At 42.9% G+C, this 17,179-nt stretch overlaps 1 protein-coding gene across 1 annotated transcript in view; it reads left to right on the top strand.

Moving 5' to 3' along the window:
* Positions 1–17,179, top strand: part of RBBP6 (RB binding protein 6, ubiquitin ligase) — a 135,800-nt gene that overhangs the window by 38,170 nt on the left and 80,451 nt on the right. The window lies entirely within an intron of this gene.

The raw sequence follows: 17,179 nt of genomic DNA, 5'->3' as shown, positions 1-17,179 counted from the left end.
CCATACAGGAGGTGTCGATGTGCTCTTCTCCAGACAGCCCAGTAACGCCTCCTCGCCACAGGCGGATTCTGACTTCGTCGCCTGTAACGGCCCCACTGCCTTGCTCAACAGACACTCTAGACGAGCGCCTCAGAGCCATTCTTCCAGAGATCCTGGAAGGGCTGCTGCGACCATCTGTTCCGGTACCGCCGGTGCTTGCGCCGTAGGTACCATCGAGAGATGCGGCGGTTGGCTCCCCGCCCGTGGTGAGGACTGCGATGCCAATACCGCTTGCGGCATCTGCTTCTGCTGCCACCCAAGTTGACTCAACGTCGCTGGAGGGAGCTTCATCGCCGGCGGCGCGGGAGTCTTCTTCTCGGCACTGCCATCGAGGACATAGTTCCTCGGCGTCAAGATGAGCCCGGATTCGGACTGAAGTCGGGGAGCTTGTGTCCGATACCGAGGGTGAGGCCTCGTGGGAGGCAGAGGAAGACCCAAGATATTTCTCTGATGAGGAGTCTTGTGGTCTTCCTTCTGACCCTACTCCTTCGCCAGAGAGAAAGCTTTCTCCCCAAGAGTCTGTCTTTCTCTTCCTTTCGTACGGGAAATGTCTACGGCCATTCCCTTCCCAGTGGTTACTGAGGATGAGCCCAGGGCTGAAATGTTCGAGGTCCTGGACTATCCTTTGCCACCTAAGGAGTCGTCCACTGTTCCCCTGCATAATGTCCTCAAACAGACATTGCTGGCGAACTGTTCTAAGTCAGATCTTAACGACTCAAAAAAGACCCCCTGCCCTATATTAGGTGCATATACATTAATGAATGTAATAGCTTTATTTTTTAACATTCCCTTAAGTCCCAACCATATTCCCTCCCTTCCTTGTATTACCTCCTGCATCCTGAATTGCAAATGTTCCTTAACATAAATTGCCAACCCCCCTGTTTTACTTTCCTTAATATCAGCCAGTAGCCAGCTTTCTCCTAACCCCTTATATTTAATTAAGGATTCTTCCCGCTTTCTTATGTGTGTTTTCCATTTCCCTAGGTTATTTAAACCATTAACATTCCAAACCCCTATCTGCAACCCGCCCCCCCCCCCCGCAACCGTCCCCTCCCCCCCTTTCTCCCCCCCCCCCCTGTTAACCCCTCCAACCAGCCTTGATACTTTCCAGCCAGTTACATCCCTGAGGAAGTGCGCCCCCGCCAGAGGTCCACTCATGAAATCCATCCCTCCCGTGATCCCCCATCCCCCTTAGTTACCATCTTACTGTCCTGTTCGAACATTATCCCTCATATTACCCTCACAAATACCACCTTCATGCAACATTTTCAGACTAATAAATTACAGAAATCAACCCTTTCACCATTTCAATGTCCACATCAGGTCACCTTCGACGGTGACCCTCTCTTGTCTCTTCCCGCTCTTTGCCATCCAGATCGCTCTCTGGGGGTCGATCCCTCCTTCTGTGGTTGCCTTTTATCAGCCTCGCTCGGTAGGTCCGAGCATCCCATATCCCTCAGCACAGTCCAGGCTTCCTCAGGTGATTGAGTCTTATCCCCTACTGTGATTTGTAATCCAAATGGGAATAGCCAGCGATATCTCAAGCCAGCCTTTTGCAAATACCGTGTAACCTCTTTAAACTCTCTTCTTTTCTGTAATGTCTTACCAGCCAGATCCTGGAATCTTAGGTTGGCAATTATTCCAGATACATTCTCCCTTGGTTCTAGCTTTTCTCCATACTTCTTTAATCCTATAATCGTAGAAGCAAGCAATGATATCTCTGGGCTGGCCCCCTCTCTGTGGGCCTAGGCTCCGATGTGCTCTCTCCACTTTAATTTTGGTCGAGTTCTGTTGTTGTTCTCCTCCACCATCTGGGCCCAAAATAAATTCACACAGTTCTTGGACTACCTTAATCGAGTTTTCTCCTTTTTAAGCGCCGCCTGTAAACTCCGCACTTCCAGCTCCATATTGTCAACCCTCTCCTCCGTTTCCGTCATGCGATTACCAATCTCTTTCATCTCCTCATGTAATTCTCCCACCGCCGTTTCAATACTCCTTCTAGTGGCTATCATTTCTGCCTTCAGGTCTTTAAACCACCTAGCCACATCCATTTTGCCCAATTCCTCTTCTGGGACGCTAGTCTCCTCGGGGTCCGGTTCTGAGTCCGTATCTCCGGTCGCCATTTTTGTTCCTCGCGCCACCACTTTTCCCTATCCCCGAGTTCTCCACGGTGAACTTGAATTTCGCAAGTTGCTTCCGCACCGCTATGCTCTCGCTCTTCCGCCCGTTAGTAATGTTTGTTCGAACGCCGCTTAAATTGAGGGGTAAACCACAACTTGACCCTAGCTTCAGCTGAGCACCACTTTTAAGCGGCCATCTCTGCTCGCTGATGTCACTTCCTCTCGCCTTCCAATTTCTTAGGGTCTTCCTTCATGAGTTTTCACAACCTTGAATAGTTTTGAGTCATTTGCAAATTATCACCTCACTTGCTCCAATTTCTAGATCATTTATAAATGTTAAATAGCACCAGTCCCAGTACAGATCCCTGCGGCACTTCACTATTCACCCTCTTCCATTGAGAGAAATAGCCATTTAACCCTACTCTTTTTCTGTCCAAGATTTGAAACTGGAATAATACAAAAAATGTTAACTGGGAAGGGTTTGATGCTATTAGTTAAAATAGTTTTACAACTTAGTTACAGGTAAATGTTTGCCCTCAAGTTTCAAATTTATTGTAATCTTGATATCACTTGTCAAAAGTTCAGCTAAGTGGCTTACAGTAAATTTTGAATATGTAGCTATGGGAGTACACGGGTAAAGTAGAAAAAACGAGGAGGGAGAAGAATGTACAATATATACAATATAGGACAGATAAATTGAAGAAGAAAGCTTAGGGTATCTACCATGAAGTCCAGGGCTTTTACAGTTTAGGTTTTAAAATGCCATTTGAAATATCATCACAGCAGTTTATAGTAATTCTAAAAAAGCAGGAAAGAAATACAATTCTTTGTAAAGTACAGGAAAAGAGAAAATAGTCATGTCTTCTAATATATTAGGGAGAAAGAAATAGGTTTTTAGATAGGCATCACATACAGTACAGTCTCAATTATCTGACCAAAACGTTACCGACCCGTTGTTGGATAAGTGAAACATCCAGATAATATGGAAAACAATGCATAAAACAAAGGCAGAGTTCTCGATTTTCAAAAATTCTCTTACCAAAAAGGTTTTCTTTAGACTAAACAACTTAGAGCTGACAATGACATCATCAAGGGGGATCTGTCAGATTTATGAAGGTCAGATAACATTTAAGTATAATAGTCTTGATTAACTTTTTCATGGTGTACTTATTTGTTGATGAGAATGATTGGCGTTATAGCTTATAATACTCGTTTGTATGAATGTAAGTTTAGCATGAAATCTTTTAACCAGCAGAGGAAGTAGTAATCCGATATGCCTTGTTGAAAGCAGGTGTCTAGAAGCCGGTTAAGGCATGAAATCCCAAAGCTTGCAGTTGGTTGATGTTGGCAGGTGCTGTGCTATGTCGGGCGACTGTAGTGCATTCAGGCTGTACTTAGTAATCAAAGAAAAGAAGGTGCTCAAAAACCTATTTCTATATTACACAGTTTTATATCCAGCTGCACTAGAAGCCACAGAAGGTTGGCAGGTTCCCCCTTAACCAGTCAGGCCTTTAGGATATCCTCTGTGAATATGCATAGTATTTGCATGTGTCATCTCTCCATTTGCAAATATATAGTGTTTGAAAACTTATATTTTTCACTTTCTGTCAAAAAAAAACTAAAATTCAAGAAAAAGTTGTTTCCATTGATATGCAAAGCATACTTCAACATTATAGGGCAGTTCTAGAAATAAAAAAATAAACAATTCTTGACATGCCTTCATGCTCTGTCGAAGCAAACCCAAATTAGCTCCAGTACTAGAAGTTGTTTAAAAGCGCCTTAGTAAGTTAAATACCCCCCCCCCCCCCCCCCCACACACACACACACACACCTTGTGTAGGCACAGTAGTTGAGCTGATCAGGATTAAGACTCAAGCCATTTCTTTCGTGTGATTTTGAAACAAAGTTCTTAACTTGCCAACAGTGTTCAAAGACCAGCTTCCCCTGATCTGTCTCTTTTGAATAATTACATTTTTGTTATTTGGGTGTATTGTCAGGTGCTCAGTATAGCCTTTGGACATTCTATCAGGTCTTTGTTGTAAAATTGAACCAGTTTGGCACCATCAATACGCTATTTCTGTCAGGCCATCCTGCCACAGTCTGTAGCCATGGAGAAACTGCTGAAGAAGGTCACTGTGGGGCCTAAAGTACTTGAAAAAAAAACTAGAGGTCTCTGGCTGAGGCTGAATAAAATATTGACTGTTCAGTTTTAAGATTATTCCATGGACATGGCCTGTAGGGTGGGTGGCAAGAAGGAGGCCACTGCTGAAGCGAAACTATATGACATTTCCTAGAGTTTGCACAGAGACACTTAGGGGCCATTGCACATGTGGGAGGTGGTTTTGTAGTTCAATGGCATCAAAAGTGTAACTTTTTTTTTTATACCATACATATTGAAACAAAAAAAAAACCCAGTTCATCTGCTTGTTAACACTATCTCTATAGTAAAGCATCTTTGTGGCAGTATTAGGTTGTGGGAATACTTTTGCAATGGGGAAGATGTACCAGGGGGCTTGTGAACATTGAGAGAGCAATGTATGGCAAAATCTGAAGACTCGCATAAAGAAGGAAAAAAATTCCACGACCGAGGTCTACACTAACAGAACAATAGTGGAGATCAAGAGTCACTTGAGGAACCAAAACGACTTTATTGCCAGGGTTAACAGCATATACAAAACAGCCTGACTCGGCCGCATTTCTGCAAAAACATTGCATCAAGGGTCTACCCACTCTATAAAAATAATAATAAATATAAAAATATGAAACTAAGCACATAAAATAATGGAATGAATAATCAGAGATATCTAATAAACCTTAAATATCAGTGACACATAACCAGATACAAAACTATTTGAAAGTGAATAGCATGTATATATAAAAAGTGTATCTCACAGTGGTTGTACTTTCCTATTCTCCTCTCTCTCCTTTTTTCCTGCCCTTTTTTTCCCCTTTTTCTTATTTTATCCCCCCTGCCTTTCTTCCTTTAGTTTGTCCGCTTTTTTTCTTCTGTTCGTGACTTTTCCTATTCTTCCAGTACCCTAGTGGCCAATTAATTGAGGACTTGACCAGTGTACATTGTCAGAAATACAACCACTGTGAGGTATGCCGTTTTTATGCACCTGATAAAGAATATAATTATTTTATCTTGTGACCCATATATTTACATCTTGCCTTGTGCTTTTTATATACTGTTCAGTTTCAGCTGTATTTCTTCCTTTTTCTTGATCTATTGTACCTGTACTATCTATGAAATGTTTGTTTTGAGGTATGAAAGTCACATTAGTGTTCTTCATTCTTTAGACCCTTGAAGTAGGTTTTTTACATCAAACGTTTTAGTAGTTTTGCATCCCTTTAAGGGACTTCATTCTCTGATGTATTATATGAATTTGTGAATAGTACATATGGTTCTATTTTTTTGAGCTATGATGAGTGACCACCGAAGGTGGAGGAACCCTCAAAACCTATGTTACAGTAGTACAGCAAAAAGAGGAGGAGGATCTGGCTCCTTCAGTAACCCGGGGAGACGTATATAGTAACAAAGTCTTTATTATTGGTCATCAAATGACTCGACACAGCTGCCGTGTTTCGGCGCTTCTGTGCCTGCTTCAGGAATCTAAAAAAACATGCAATAGTCATGCAACAATCATATATAAAAAAAAACCATGTATAAAGAAATCATATGAAAACCTGAATCGTAGGTAACGTGTATCAGACAAAATTAAGAAAAATTACAGAATAAAAAATATTATGTAATAAGATATATTGATAAGATAGCAACAATGAAAATTAAAATAATTAACAAATGATGCATTTCAAAAGACCTATTATCTATATTAATATTGTAACATTTAAAATCAAACATATCGAAACATGTAAAAACATTAAATGACTTTGAAAATGGCCCACTGCATATAGGGCTGCATATAAACCTTTTACAATCACGTTTGAAAGATTTTCATTGTCATATAATTATTATTTGTATAAATGTGCTCTAGACTGATAGCCACTAACCTTGTGATGTTCCAAGAAGATTTAGGAGAAAAACAAATTTTCTTGTATGACAAAATAATGGGATTTCACAATCCTATAAAGAGAACAGCATAGATGTATGGGTGACACTTTTGAAATGTAGAGAGAAAAATTATATAAATATGTATATGTCCCTCAGAAATAACTAAAAAAACATACATATATGTATAAATATGTATATGTACCTCAGGAATAACAAACTCATTTATAGAATATTTACAAAATATTCTTATTGTACAAGTGTAATGGAGATTCTAAAATTCTTATAAAATAAAAAAGTGATAAAGTAAAAAAATGGAAAACAGGCAAATATTGCAGTTGGTGAAATGTAAAGAGTGAACAGACAACCCTACCGATCTAAAAAAACGGGATGGACTCCAGACGAGAAGACAAAAATCACTATCGCAATAAAATTCAGTATCACACAACAAAGGATCTTTTCTCTAAATATGAGATTAAATGTTTCTTGGGAAGATGTTGTGGTTTACTACTGGTCTAAATAGCGATACCGATTCCCTGCCTCCGTTCTGAAAATATGTATCTAGGAAATCAGGAAGAACAGTATCGCAATTTGTAAGCTGCAAACTGCTACAGTAACCGTCTAAAAAAACATTAAAACCAAAATTTAACATCATAGCATTATGCACGTTTGGTGCTATAAAAGGCTCAGTAGAGAATATTATGTGTACCAACAGTAACCATCACAACAGCCCTTAAGGTGAAAACAAAAAAATATATATAAACAAGGATAAGGATGGATATCTCCTATGCCCTACTTTGTTTTTCTCCTAAATCTTCTTGGAACATCACAAGGTCAGTGGCTATCAGTCTAGAGCACATTTATACAAATAATAATAATTATATGATAATGAAAATCCTTCAAATGTGTTTGTAAAAGATTTATATGCAGCCCTATATGCAGTGGGCCATTTTCAGTCGTTTAATGTTTTTACATGTTTTGATATGTTTGATTTCAAATGTTACAATATTAATATAGGTAATAGGTCTTTTGAAATGCATCATTTGTTTAATTATTATTTTCATTTTTGCTATCTTTTTAATATATCTTATTACGTAATATTTTTTATTCTGTAATTTTTATCTTAATTTTGTCTTTGATATACATGTTACCTATGATTCAGGTTTTTATGATTTCTTTATACATGGTTTCTTTATATATGATTGTTGCATGACTATTGTATGTTTTTTTTTTAGACTCCTGAAGCAGGCGCACAAGCGCCGAAACACGGCTGCTGTGTCGAGTCATTTGATGACCAATAATAAAGACTTTGTTACTACATACGTCTCCCAGGGTTATTGAAGGAACCAGATCATCCTACTCCTCTTTTTTTTTTTTTAGCAACATTTTTTATATATACAGTATTTGCTTTTCATTGTTGTATCTGGTTATGTCACTGATACTTAAGATTTATTAGATATCTTTTATTATTCATTCATGATTTTAATGTATGTGCTTAGTTTATATTGTATTTTTATATTCTTACTTTTGTTTTTATAGAGCTTGTAGACCCTTGATGCAGGCAATGTTTGTGCCGAAACGTGCCCGTGTCGGATCGTTTTGTATATGCTGTTGGCACTGGCAATAAAGTCCCTTTGGTTCTTGATCTCCATTATTGTTTTGCTACTGAAAACCTGAAGACAGCAGTCCAGATGATCCCCCATTAAATGGGCAAAAACTGCACCATCCTGCTGTGTAAAACTCATTTAGGTGGAGGGTTTGGATTTTACATTTTTTTTGTTACATTTGTACCCTGCGCTTTCCCACTCATGGCAGGCTCAATGCGACTTACATGGGGCAATGGAGGGTTAAGTGACTTGCCCAGAGTCACAAGGAGCTGCCTGTGCCTGAAGTGGGAATCGAACTCAGTTCCCCAGGACCAGAGTCTACCACCCTACCCACTAGGCCACTCCTCCACTGGGGTCAAACTAAGCTCCAAGTGAGTTACAGATCCAGATACAGTTAAGTTCCTTCCCATGATGGTTTATATTCTAAATTTGGAATCACACTTACAAGGAACTGGCTTAAGCATGTTTATCCTCATTTAATACTGTTAGTTTGTCTTTGTTCTGATTTTTTTAACACATCTAACCTTTGAAGTTTATTTCTAATACAATAAACTATTTATATTCAATGCAGCAAACTAAAACTTTATGCCAAAACAGAAGTTTAAAAAAAGGCACTAAGCCAGAAGTAATTTAATTTTTGTTCTCTTAAATTAAAATGTTCTAACTTGCATCAGCTACAATTCTGAGTGAGGTAGAACACAGCCTACACAATAGAACAATGACCAAACAGATAGTAAAATATAAAAATGTAAATAATTACAAATAAACTAAAGCTAAATGGTGAGACACCTATTGTATTCCTATGGGCATCTCGGCGTTTGGTAAAAGACCCCCCATAATTTGATAACTCCTAAGCATTGATGGATATCCTGAAACCTAACAGGCTAGCATGTATTTAAGGGCATGCTTTGCTGTCATACTCCTCTAAAGTCAATTCCTAGTCTCTCAGGGAGGCGGGGTGTTATGTTGCACTCACTGTATATACACTTTGTGGTTTGTATTTACTTGTGCCCAAGAAGGAAGCTTTGTAAAAAGCAATTTACTATGATTGTTTTTGAGGGTGTGGTGTTTCCTGGTTAGGGTAATGGATAACGTATTCAAGGTGAAGTTGGTAGGGGTTATCCCAAAAGTGCTAGGGCTCAGCAGCACCCCCCCACCCCCCACCCCATGCACTGCTTCTATTGTAGAGATATACTAACTGCTAGCAATGGCACTCTTCTTCTGTAACTTGGTATGTATACCTCACAAAACTCAGTAGAACTCATAAACGTATACAATCAGCATAGTATTACTTTAAGTAGGGAAGTCTCATACGTCGCTGGGGTGCGGTTGCAATTTCTTGTCTGCCCCTGTTTCGCGACTATTATAATCATCGACTTACCCTACCATCCTCCTTAGTTATTATTTTATCTATTTTGTTTTTTATATTTATATTTTCTCTACGAATACCAGAGGTATGTCTATGCTTGATCTTGCATACCCAACAGGAGCTTCGTAATCAAACAGTCTAACAATCTGACAAGGCTGTAATTGGACTTCTGAAAAAAAGCTCAACTTAGCTTTGTTTTGGAGTGCGGAACTCTGTTGAGCTTTTTTTCAGAAGTCCAGTTACTTGTGGGTTGTGTCCGTCTACCAGCAGGTGGAGATAGATAGAACCTCCAAGGTTTTGCTATATGTGGACCTGTGTAGCCAGCTGAACCTCAGTATTCTCTCTATCTAGCAGGTGGAGGGACATCTCTGCAGCTGTGGTTTGATCTGGCTACTGGTGTCCTTTGGGCCTAGTTTAGTACAGACAGGGGTTGAGTGGCTGTTTGCAGCTTGTGGTGTACACCTGGTGGTGCCAGGTCCCTCCCAGTCTCCCCCTACCTTTCCTCCGTCGCCCGGGGCTGTTGGCCTGATCGGGTGTTTCCTTTCTCTCCTGACTAAAAAAAAAAAGGTAAGAGACTTTGTTTTTGTTTAATCATATGGAGGAACTAGACGTTCTGCCGAGTCAGTTTTGGGGCAGGCGTTTGTGGAGCATGTCAGTGCCTTCTGAGGCGGCTAAGCGCTGCTACCGGTGTGGGGACCGGAGAGCAGCATCGGGGGAGTGTGAGTCCTGCCGCCGTCAGCCCGCAGAGGGTGTTCAGCGCAATGGGGATTCTGCCCAGGCGTCCGGAGAGTCGGAAACGCAGGGGATAGTTTTGGCGGTTTTTCCTCTCAGGCGCAACCTCCGCACGTGGCGGTTGATAGACAAGAGGCGCAGTGCACTTCTGTGGCACAAGCTCCGATGGAGAAAAGCGATGTACAGGGAGTAGGGGAGTCCCTTGCAGTTCCTTTTTCCACGGATTTTGTTTTATTAATGCACAATGCCTTTCTTTTGAAGAAGTCAGGAGCTTCTCTTCAGGCAGCCCTGTCTCTTCCTCAGCAAACTTCTGTTGCTGCAGCCTCTTAGTCTGTCCCACCAAAACATCCCCGGGTGGAGATTTTGGAACCCGAGGAGCTATCTGACACAGATGGTCCGGTTTTGTCTCCGGGCTCTCCCTCAGAATCTTTGGATTTGGCAGATGAGATCACCCTGCCCTCTGAGGAGGGGGATGATCCGACGGCTGCCTGCCTTTTTCGCAGGGAAGAGCTTGCCTCCCTGATAGGGCTTTTGAGGTTTTGACTGATTAACAGCAAATCACAATCCCAAAGAGTTGTGTGAGTAACCAATAATGGAAAAACGTGAAAACCCTCAGAAACCAAGGTGTTTACCAAGGTCTGACCAACAGAACATTTATATCTATATAAGATTTTTTATGTCCGTGGTCTAGTCTCTTTCATAGGGTTTAAATCCCACTTCCTTACAATCAAAAAGCATGCCCGTAATAGAGCTTTGCGTTTTGAAAATGCAATCAAAAAGCATGCCCATAATAGAGCTTTATGTTTTGAAAAAACATATCCGAGTATACAAACTTTAAACCAACTGCAACCAAAGCATAAATGAACTTAGCTTATGGTGTAGGTGGCTTAGTTAAAGCTGTTAAAGCTTCACTTAGGAAATGGCAACGATTGCACCTAAGTGAAGCTTTAACAGCAGGAAATTAATATCCCCATCTTGATTGAACTGGTAGTTCCTGATGAAGCCCTGAAGTGAGTGAAAAGTTATGGGCCCCGTTGAAAGAAATGTGCAGTTGAAGTGGGGTTACTAAGCCCACCTACACCATAAGCTAAGTTCATTTATGCTTTGGTTGCAGTTGGTTTAAAGTTTGTATACTCAGATATGTTTTTTCAAAACGTAAAGCTCTATTATGGGTATGCTTTTTGATTGTAAGGAAGTGGGATTTAAACCCTATGAAAGAGACTAGACCACGGATCATAAGTTGGAGACTTGCTTGAAGCTGAAGTAGCAGCTCTTTCCCTACAGGCCTCAGTTTGTGGCTCCGATGCGGCACGGGCATGCTTATCGTGGGTACAGAAAACATCCTCTCTGGAAGACCTCGTGGCTGTTGCCGGCCTTGGAGTCCGGTTTAGCCTTCCTTGCGGATCTTCTTTATGATCTTTTGAGGGCTTCGGCGATGGAGGTTTCCCTAGCAGTCACCGCTCATCGCTGGCTGTGGTTGCGGCATTGGGCTGCAGACGTGGCCTCTTAAGTCACGTTTGGCAAGGCTTCCTTAGGGGAAAGCTTTTGTTTGGGACAGACTTAGAACAGATTGTGAAGGACCTCGGTGACTCTAAGGGCCAGCGCCTACCGGAGGACAGGTCCAAGTTTATACGACCGGCGGGACCTAGACCTAAGTTTAGGGATACACGGCGTTACCGTCCAGGTTGCAGGGCCTCTTTTCAGAGAGCAAGGTCTTCTCAGAGGCCTCAGCCCTTTCGAGGTGACAGGCGAGCCTTCCTTTCCGGTAACAGAAACCAGCCCACAGCCAGGTCCGCCCAATGATAGGGCCCTGGTCCATATCCAGCCGCTTATTGGGGGCAGACTGTTCCTATTCCTGGTGGAGTGGACCAGGGTAACATCCGACGAATGGGTCTTGGAGGTTATCAGAGACGGCTAGAAGTTAGAATTGGCTCGTCCGATAATAGACTGTTTTCTGCAATCTCCTTGCAAATGCCTGCCAAAGTGCGGGCCATTCGACACACCCTCCTCAACTTACAACGGCTGGATGCCGTCCAGCCTGTACCCCCAGCAGAAAGAGGGTGCGGTCGATACTCCATTTATTTTGTGGTGCCAAAAAAGGGCAGTTCTTGGCGACCCGTCTTAGATCTCAAGTGCGCCAAAAGGTCCTTACGGGTTCGGCTTTTCTGCATGGAAACCCTCCGATCGGTGATTGCAGCGGTACAGCCAGGGGAATTTTTGACCTCTCTCGATCTCAGAGGCCTATTTACACATTCCCAAATGCTGTGAGAACAATCCATGACCACTTAAACTTCAGGAAATCACTCAAAACTCACCTCTTCAAAAAGGCCTATCCCACCTATTCAGCGTAAATCCCAGCACCCAGCAACACAGCATAACTAATGATCATACTGGACAATTTATAATCTTCACTTCCTTCGTCCCCTTGATCCCTGGTCCACACCTCCTCATCTTACCACAATATAACTTTATCATCAACCGAATTGGCAACGGCCTCTACGGTACTATGTAAGCCACATAGAGCCTGCAAATAGGTGGGAAAATGTGGGTGGGGTATAAATAAATTCCAATCTGGCCTCCCCACAGGCGCTTTCTTCGCTTTGCAGTGCTCGGTCGTCATTTTCAATTCAAAGCGATGCCTTTTGGCCTAGCCACAGTGCCTCGGACCTTTCCAAGGTCCTGGTAGTATTGGCGGCCTATCTCAGGAAGGAAGGGATTCAGATCCATCCCTATCTTGACGACTGGCTTGTGCGGGCTTCTTCTTTTGAGGAGAGTCGTCAGGCAACCAACAAACTAGTTGGGTTGTTTCAGTCACTTGGTTAGGTGATCAACTTCCCAAAGTGCAGCCTAACACCTTCCCAAATGCTGGAATACTTGGGGATGTGCTTCGATACCCGAGCAGGGATGGTTTCTCTTCCTTCAGCTCGAGCACAGCGGTTATAGGCTCAGTTGCGAGTGCTGTTTCAAACTCCGAACCCGCGGGCTTGGGACTATGTACAAGTTCTAGGTTCCATGGCCTCCACCTTGGACGTGGTAAAGTGGGCCAGAGCTCACACTCGCCCCCTCCAGTGCCACCTTCTGAGCCGTTGGTCTCTGCTCTCGTAGGATTACGAGGTTCGGGTGCCATGTTCGGTCCGTCTTCACACAATCATGCACTGGTGGCTCATTCAAAAGAATCTGGTGTCGGGCATTCCTCTGGCAACCCCGGACTGGAAGATAGTGACCACAAATGTGTCACTATCTGGCTGGGGGGCTCATTGCCTGCAACAGACGGCCCAGGGCGTTTGGACTTCGACGGAGGCGCCAACGGCTTGGAGTTATGGGCGATTCGTCTGGCCCTTCGGGTGTTTCTGTCTCTTCTCCACGGTTGCCCAGTTCGAGTTCTTTCGGACAATGCGATGGCGGTCGCCTACGTAAACCGTCGGGGGCACCAGGAGTGTACCCTTGCGCGCGAGGTGGTTCTGACCTGCCGTAGGCAGATATTCATCTCTCTCTCTTGATCGGCTCATATAGCGGGGTCACAGAATGTGCAAGCGGACTTTCTCAGTCGCCACCAGTTGGAGCTGGGGGAGAGGACGCTGTCCCCTCTGGCCTTCGATCAGATAACTGCCCGTTGGGGGATGCCAGAGATGGACTTAATGGCCACCGCATTCAATGCAAATGTTCCCCATTTCTTCAGCAAGGGATGAGAGCTGGGCTCAGAAGGCATCGATGCCCTTCTTCAACCTTGGCCCAGGGGCCTGCTCTATGTCTTCCCCCATGGCCAATGGTGGGCAGGTTACTGACTCGCATTGCCAGTCATCCCGGTCGAGTGATCCTAGTAGCCCCGGATTGGCCCAGATGACCCTGGTACGCAGATGTGATCAGGCTTCTGTTCAATCGTCCTTTTCTGCTACCGGCGCAGGATGGTCTCTTGCTGCAGGGGCCAGTCACAATTGGAAGATCCCTCCCCCTTTGGTCTTACGGCTTGGGCCTTGAAAGGGCGAGGTTGAGAAGAAAAGGGTATATGTACGTGGTTATCGCTAAGATGCAGTAGGCTTGGAAAAGATCCACCTCGATAGCTTATGCTAGGACGTGGCGTACCTTCAATTCATGGTGTGCGGCTTCGGCTTCAGTATCGGTTATCCTCGCGTTTCTTCAGGAGGCTGTACAAAATCACGCTCATTGAGTTCTCTTAAGGTGCAGGTGGCAGCTTTGGCATGCTTTAGAGGCCGGCTTCAGGGGGCGTCCATCGCCTCCCACCCGGATGTGGTTTGTTTCTTGAGGGGCGTAAATCGTTTGCACCCTCATGTGCCAGTTCTGCCATCCTGGAACTTTAATCTAGTTCTCAAAGCACTTCAGCGTCCTCCTTTCGAACCCTTATCGGGGATTACGATTAAGGATCTCACCTTGAAGGCGATTTTCCTAGTAGCCATTACTTCCGCTCTGAGAATTTCAGAGTTGCAGGCCCTTTCTTGCAGAGACCCCTTCCTGAGTTTTATGGAGGCGGAGGTATCGATTAGGACAGTTCCTTCGTTTTTACCCAAGGTGGTTTCTCGTTTCCACTTGGAGCACTCCGTGCATTTACCCTGAGCAGTTCCGGGCTCTTTGCTGCCTCGACGCGAGACGGGCTCTTCTCAGGTATTTGGAGGTGAATGAATTTTGTCTTTCTGACCATCTCTTCATCCTTTTTGGAGGCAGTAAGAAGGGTCATGTGGCGTCCAAGGACACCATAGCCTATTGGTTGTGGAGGCCTTCTCTTCGGCATACGTGGCATTGGGCAAGCAAGCTCCTTTGCAAGTTCGTGCTCATTCTACGCAAGCTCAAGCTTCCTCCTATACAGAGTCTCGTTTGGTTTCTCTGGAAGATATCTGCAGGGCAGCTACATGGGCTTCGGTCCATACATTCACTCATCATCAGGTGGATGTGGCAGCTCATCAAGATGTGGTGTTTGGCTCATCGGTGATTTCTGCCAGGTTGGACTGCCCTACTTGAGGACTCCTTGGGTACATCCCACAAGTCTCTGGAGTGATCTGTGGGACGCCATGGAAGGAAAAATTAATTCTTACCTTATAATTTTCTTTTCATTAGTCCCAACAGATCAATCCAGAGGCCCCCCCCTCCCCGGGTTTACTGTCTGCAGTTTTGTTAGGTTTTTTTTTTCCGGGTTCCATTGTTCTGAATGTTCCTTCGTTTGATAATAAAATAAATATAGAAGTGGTGGAAGTATGTTGGGCAATAAAATAAATATAGAAGTGGTAGAAGTATGTTGGGCAATTGGTCTGACAATGTCAGGAGAGTTTTCTATTGTTTACATTCCACTGCTTTGGTGTCGTTCATACTGAGGTTCATCTGGCTGCACAGGTCCACATATAGCAAACCTCGGAGGTTCTCTCTATCTCCACCTGCTGGTAGAAGGACACAACCCACAAGTCTCTGGATTGACCTGTTGGGACTAATGGAAAGAAAATTATCAGGTAAGAATTAATTTTTCCTTTGACAACATCATCCATATGTGAAGACATTTTGTAAATATTAGGACCTCACCAGTGATGCCATTTGTATTGGAGAAGTGTATTGCAGGCATCTGTTTGTGTAAGTCTGAGTATCCAGACGTTTGCAGACGTCTATAATTTCTTTGCTACTTAATTGACCTTATTAGGGGTTCTGTAATGCTGAATTTGGATTTAAGACACGTTATTTGCCTTAGCCAGATCCAAGCTCAAGGCAGGTTACATTCGTGTACATACCGTTCTGAGGGTGCTTATTTAGAACATGGAGACAGACTAGAGCCACATGTTTCACATACAGGAATAAACTGGGCATCATATTTCGGCTGTATTGAAATTAGCAGAATTCAGCAACTACCACCATTCTAACATTCAGTTCAAGATTTTGATTTGGAAAAGGTACTTAATCCTAAACCCCAGCAAGATAGTTTCATGGGAGTCCTAATCTGGCAATTTTTGTGAGAATTTTTTTTCTAGTGGGTGTCTTTATTTGGTATTATGCAGCTTTTTACAACCTAATTTATATGCTTTCTCTGAGAATCTTTTGATAATTAAGCCTTTAGTCTGATGGGTTCTGGGGGAGATCAGGAAATTAGTGTTAGTGTCTAAACAGTTGTAAATGGCTTATGCAGTTGAATTTTTTTTTGAGGAGAATACTATTTCCAACATCATGTTTGGGGCTTGTGTTCAATATTGGATATTTCTAGGCATTTAATTACCACCTGCTATTGTATTTTAATTTTCTAAGTTTATAGGTTATATCAAGAGAGGATGCATTTTCTAAAAAAGGAAAAAAAGAAGTTGGTCTTTATCAACTAAAAAAACCTGTGATCTGGGCATTACTGAATGAGATGTGACTTTTTAAAACTTTTTACCCATTTTTCTCCCGTTAACCCTACCTGTTCTATTCCCATTAAGACCTGCCTATAGTGGATTCCCTCTCTGACCCAAGGACTGGAGGAGAAATCTTAGACTGAATTCCTCAGTAGTGCCCTTACATCAGCATGTGGTTTGTTGTGTAATGCATATCTGTTCCACTTGTGCTTGGAACTATACTGTCACTCCTCAAGAAACTCCCAAGCCGGAAAGGACTTAAACCTGATTCTCCTGAGCCACATCATTTTGCTAAGTATGGAGCTAGCTTTCAGGTTTTTCTTGATTTTGAGTGTGGATAGAAAATGGTTCTTATTCCCTGCCCATCCTCCATTGCACACTCACAATCAAGAAAATGCTGCTGGACCAGAGTGGATCAAGTTTTAATTGTATTATTATAGGTTGCAATATTTACAGCCATTGCTAGTTGAAAATGTATGTCCTAGTGAGTAAAGTAGAGTATAAGGTCTACAATGTCTATAAGGATTTCCTGCTTCTTGGAAGGACCATGTGTTTATCTCTGAACCAATAAACTGCTTTCTCCACTAGAACATGTACATTTTCAGCCTAGTAGATTTCTCCTTCAGCTTTGGATACCCTTTCCTCCCCCTTCAGTTTTTATTCCCCTCATTTGACCTAGCCATTGCCCCTGCCAGTGAAAGCCAGAACCGAGAATTAAACATAGGTGTCTTGCATGGCTCTGCACACTGCTGGGTCCAGGAGTATTCTCTTCTCTCATTCATTTACTCCATATACTTTCTATTAAAACAAAAAAATACATATACAAGGTCTTAGACTTGAGTATTTCAGTAAGCATTTTTTTCAGCTGTCTCCATATTTATGAATATTAATCACTATTGGCAGTAGTCTGACTGCTCATTCCAGGTGGTTTTTGGGAGGGACAGGTCCGTTCCTGTTCATTTTTTGGATCACCTAGTTCA

The sequence above is a fragment of the Microcaecilia unicolor genome, chromosome 8 (assembly GCF_901765095.1).
Source record: "Microcaecilia unicolor chromosome 8, aMicUni1.1, whole genome shotgun sequence".
In the NCBI taxonomy this organism is placed as follows: domain Eukaryota; kingdom Metazoa; phylum Chordata; class Amphibia; order Gymnophiona; family Siphonopidae; genus Microcaecilia; species Microcaecilia unicolor.
Note: the sequence above shows the minus strand (reverse complement) of the source record. Positions and strands in the feature narration are given on the sequence as shown.